This window comes from Haemaphysalis longicornis, unplaced genomic scaffold, assembly GCF_048455015.1.
Source record: "Haemaphysalis longicornis isolate Haplotype H1 unplaced genomic scaffold, Haemaphysalis longicornis Haplotype H1 scaffold_5, whole genome shotgun sequence".
NCBI classification, from domain to species: domain Eukaryota; kingdom Metazoa; phylum Arthropoda; class Arachnida; order Ixodida; family Ixodidae; genus Haemaphysalis; species Haemaphysalis longicornis.
In genome coordinates, this window is record NW_027526385.1 from 66,028,967 (window position 1) to 66,034,490 (window position 5,524).

Consider the following 5,524-nt stretch of genomic DNA (forward strand, 5'->3'; position numbering starts at 1 on the left):
GCGTCCTGTGCACTCCCATTTCCGACAGGAAATCGGTTTCGGATGAAACATGTTTTATACATGTTTTATTCGCGCTTCTAGATTTACCAGCATTCAACCCCTTTATTTTCACGTAGGTGGATTCAAATTTTTGCCTCTAAAGGGACCTGCCAACGTTCTTGCCCGCGGTAATTTGATGCAGCAAACTCTTACCTGTTCACTCTATTTGCACCTGTCTGTTATGACATCCTGGTTTTCAATCTATTTTCGGCCGGAAGCATTGAATTCAAGGCCATTTCTGGTCCCCAAGAAACACAGGAACGACTCTTATCAGGTATTCGCCCGTAAATGCGTTAGCGGTAGACCGTAGGTGCACATTTGTGGCTGATTTAAATGGCAGCCACCGACCTAAACAATGATGAACCACGCACCATACAAAACATACTTAGTATGGATGGGGGAACAATAAATGGCTACAAGTGCGTAACACGGGATCTTTTGACGGAAAAAGGGCTCACCATTTGTTTTATACATGCCACCAACATATCTTCAGCAAGGGTACATTTGGAAAGCTCATGCTTTTATGCCATGAGCCTATTCGCATGATAAGGAAAACGACCATAGAAATGCCTATGCGGGCTTGCCGCTAGGGCCACACGACAAGTATTACTAGGTCCTTTACAACAATGTTGCAAAAGACTGGTCACGTCCCGCTTACATCCGGCTTATTTAAGGCATATTCTCCCCCATTCGCCAATAAAACATTTTTTTTTAAATACCGCGCATTCATAACAGCAAAATATTGTCTCGGGAAAGAAAAGGCCAGTAGAAATCTGTGGACTGACCTCGGGGCCCACAGCGCTTGTTTCCGCTCCTCTCAGACTAGTAACATAAAATTCAAACACGTCCCGCTGACGTCACTCATATTTCCCCGCATATTAACAGTCTGGCTTTTTAGTTCCCGAAATGGCGACAACTGTACACATAGTTTCGTAATTGCGCCTCATCAGCGCCCCTCTTGCGGCCCAACTCGATATCCATGTCTAGAGGTAGCTTTTAAGCACGTGGCAAGTCACGTGACTGGTTAGAATGCTTGAGATGTCGCTAGCCCGAAGATAATATCGGGTGGCTCACTCTACAAAGCCTCACTCTACACTCACTCTACAAATTTAGGGAAGCGTACAATAACGCGCAAGACTGTTATAGGTGAGCATTGCCTGACACAAAGTTTAGTTTGAGTATGATTGTTTATTTGCATAGTTGCGCTGCTAGTAATCGCCGTCAAATGCATGGAGAGGTCGTCGTCTGTTCCTCAGCGAGTGGTGAATGTGAAGTCATCCTCAGCATTCTACACTTTCAGCAGCTCTTTGTCATCGGCTCCAGGCAGCGGTGACAGGATCTGCAAGTCGCCTTGGCCAGGAGTGGCGCACACGCATCCATGTTTCCAATTATCCATAATTTCTTCTAGAGAATGCGGCGGCTGCGGTGACCTCTCGCAAGCAGGGGGATTTTTCAACTTTAGCATTATCGCTGGAGTTTTTTTTTACATGCGTGGTAGCGCTTGACGACAGCGCAGGAGCTTTCTGTTTTCCTACTGCGCCTGTCGGGTACGCTCGCCGTTCGTCGCGAGGCACGCGCAAAGGAGCGCTCGGCATTTTATTGGTTTTCTTTTCTGCAACGGAGAACTTACGCCCCGTAACAACAACTCCGCTGTTAAAAGGCAGGGGTGAGGCTCATGTTGATGCCGGCGGGCCTTTCTTCTCGGCGCAGCTTACGAGACTGCGCAGCTAGTCCTCTTGCGCGGGCCCTTGGCCCTAAACACGGGGCTGAGCTGATCTCGACTTAAGCTGTTCACTGGCAGGGACATTCGCCGGTTCTGTGTCGCCTTGGCAACCTTGCTCTTGAAGTGGGCCTGGGCCAACAGTTCCTGCAGAGAGGCGGCAAAGTCAGGAGCAAACACATGTTAGTTGTTCCTAACTGATTTTGATTGATTGATTGATTGATTGATTGATTGATTGATTGATTTATTTATTTATTTATTGATTGATTGATTGATTGATTGATTGATTGATTGATTGATTGATTGATTGATTGATTGATTGATTGATTGATTGATTGATTGATTGATTGATTGACCGATGGCACAACTTCCGGGAGGTGGTTTTATAGCGCCGTCAAACACGCAATGTTCGTACTAAACAGTCAGTAAATATGTAAAATACAAATACATCTGCTTATAAAAAAACACGTATAACCGTAGATCCCCGGTAACTGGACTGACGACTCTACTTAGTAGTGTTTCTAGCATCCAAAATTCGCCATGTGAGCTTTCACAACCACCATTTTAACCATCTTTAGCGCTGTGGCAAATTCACCATTTGCTTCTTCGTAGGGCAATCAGACACTTCCTAATCGTTTTAAAGTGAACCAACCGCTACGGAGCAACGTCTTTTTGAAGTGTTGTCGTGATAACACGTATCCTAAAACCTCTCAAGAAAAAAACTCTCCACCCCAGAATACCTGGAAGACCCTCGCGATGTTGTTGTTGTCCTTGGCCGAGCACTCGACCCATCCGTGCTCCCAGTCGATGCAGACCAGGGGCTCGACCACCTGCGCCTGAACCTGCCTCTGCTCTTCCAGGTCTGTCTTGTTCCCCACAACCACGATGGGCGGGGCCTTGCGGGCGGACAGCACGTCGTCCCGGAGCTTGCGCACGAGCTCGAACCAGTCGCGGCCGTCCACGGCGTACACCAAGATGGATGCATGCATCGCCTGCAAGAGACAAGTCAGGAAGCCATTTATTTATTTATTTATTTATTTATTTATTTATTTATTTATTTATTTTTATTTCTCGGTAGCCTCAGGGTAAAAAGGTACAGAAAGGAGTTAGTCTGAAAAAAAAAGCATAAAAAGAGGCACCTGTTTCCGCGAAAGAACGAGAAAAAGATGACTCAAGCGCTGTACAAGGGCAAAAATTCCGGCCCTCGTCCACTAACGTGAATTCTGGGGAGGGGCGAAGCGTGCGGTGCATAAGTGTATTCTTAGCGCCTTGGCGTTTTTGCCAGAGAATATGAACCCGTTTCGGGGGGGGGGGGGGGGGGGAGGGGTTGAGCTTTACTGCTTTGTTGTAAAAGTCTCTTGTCTTTGAAGTACAAAGCCCTCTAGCACGAGACGTAAACGAGTGGCCCGGTGGTTTTTAAGAAAGCTTTACGAAGCGCTCCAGAACGAGGCTTAAGCGAGTGTCCCGGTGTTCTTAGTACACGTTATGTTCTAGCGCGAGGCGTTAACGAGTTTCCCGGTGTTTTAGTACCGTGACTACATGAGACGATGGTTACGACGACGATAGGAGGCGCCAACAGCCCCAGCCCCTAAGTGGCTTCGCTCCTAAAACTTAAAACTTTTTGACATACATACAAATTTGTGCGCGTATATACACTTCAGGACTAATAGACGAATGTAAATACATGCCACGGTTAAGAAATTATGTTTGCACAGACCAAAAGTATTCAAGCCACACTACACAATAGAGAATGGAACGAATAGATATCCTTGAATTTAACGACTTCTTGTGGAAGGTGTTTCTAGTCGTTGGATGTACGCTGGATGAATGAATGAATAAAACTTCAGTACTGATTAAGGCGGACTTCTGGGCAAGTTGGCACTCCATTGCAAGACTGTTCGAAGCGCAAACCATAAACGAGGGACGACGAGAGGGCACTAGCGCGTGTCCCTGTGCCCTCTCGTCGTCCCTCGTTTATGTTTTGCGGTTCGAACAGACTTCAGTACTACAACTGATGCCGCCGAATTTACGCATGTGATGCAGACACGATGACACATACAGAAACGGCTGCAGTATGAAAGATATGAGCCCGGTCTAGAGGTGGGACCAGGGCAGCATGACTGCACTGCACTGATGCAAAGTTCCTGTGGCAAGACGATACGGCGTCCCTAACTCAGGGGTGCTTGGCTACTCGAAGATTCCTGGGAGTGAAAGTAATGACAGGTTTATCAATTTTCACCCGCAGTTAAGATGAAGTTATTAATTAAAAATACCCGCACATGTAATGGCGCATATATTTGTACGATGTCCTTAAAAGGACATCGTAGCAATATACCTGCATCACATCTTCATTACCACCACCACCACCATATTCATGTCCACTGCCGGATGAAGGTCTGTCACCATTGACTTGCAACTGCTCCTATCCTGCGCTGTATAAACCTATGCTTTTCCACCATATTGGGGAATCATTCTGTCGTGAAATTATCGGCCTTCCTCCATTTCTCGTCGTTAATTTTGAAATTGTCAGATTTTTCGCGCCAAGCTCCACCTGAGCTCTGAGATTAGAGAGCTCCGGATTGATTTTGTCCACATAGAGATTTTTAACGCGCACAGAATTCTCGCACAGACGGGTTTTCGTGCCTTTCACCTCGATCAGAGAAACGGTGGCAGCGGCTGCGATCAATCGACCAGATTTAGGGTAAACCCCCAAGGTGTAGGGTGTTTCTGCTAAGGCATATTATGCCGGTGTTACAGGGTAACTTTCAATTGACATTGGACTCTCGCCCACAACTGCGCCCTATGTATTTACAATGGGGCACTCGATAGACAATCGGTTGAACGGCCTTCGGAAGGCCTTTGAAACAGCCGTGTGGCACAGGTATTAGACATCTACCTCAATATCAGCCAGGCGGCTACAAAGGAAAGCTGCACAGCTTACTTAGAAATTTCTCGGTGAAATAAGTTTTTTCCCTTTGTAGCCATTTCGCTGCAATTGAGGTAGATGTCAAATTTTCCTTCGGAGCTGCTTGGATTGAACTAATGTCCTTGGGACCAGCGCCATAACGTCATAGCCACTTAGCGACAGCTGTGGGTAGTGCTGCCAATTTATAGTTTCTGTTTGTGCGCCTTTAATATTCGCCTTTTGGTTCGTGCTGGCTGTGCATCCGGAAAACGAAATAAGTCCAAAAGCTCACCCAAGTCAATCGCCAGCCTCCGCTTAGCGGGGAATTCGAAGATTCCACCGGTGCCCAGGATGTCGAGGGCGACCATGGCGCCCCCTCCGACGTCGTACTCTCCTTGGTGGAACTCCTCCACGGTGGCGCTGTATGTAGTCGTGCAGGAAACAGTCGTGCAGGAAGCGGTGCACGATGACCGATTTGCCCACGCGCGGTCCTCCGAGGACCACGAGTCGGAACTTGTGGGTCGCCGAAGCGTCAGGGCTCACGCTGGCGCTAGCGCTGTTTCCGCTGTGGCCGTGGCCACCGATTACGCTGAGGAAGGCACCACTTTTGGTTCCGGAGCCACGCCCGTAGAGCAATTCGTGAGGGCCCATTCCTGAGAGTGGGGCAAGAACCAATGAACTCCGCTTTGAAAAAAACTGAAGCAGTTTTACCCGACGTGAAAGCTATCAAGTGCGGCACAGTGATGCTACAAAGGAGCTGTGGCACCCTCTCTTGACCAGATGCAGTATCAGCCTGGCGTTGATACAAAAAAGTGGTCAAGGGAGAGCCTGTAGCTTCTGAAAAGGCCTATAAAAAGACA

General features: G+C 47.7%; 1 pseudogene; it reads right to left on the reverse strand.

Moving 5' to 3' along the window:
* Window positions 1–1,750: 1,750 nt before the first annotated feature.
* On the reverse strand, window positions 1,751–5,315 carry LOC144139268 (ras-related protein Rap-2a-like; annotated as a pseudogene).
* Window positions 5,316–5,524: the final 209 nt, after the last annotated feature.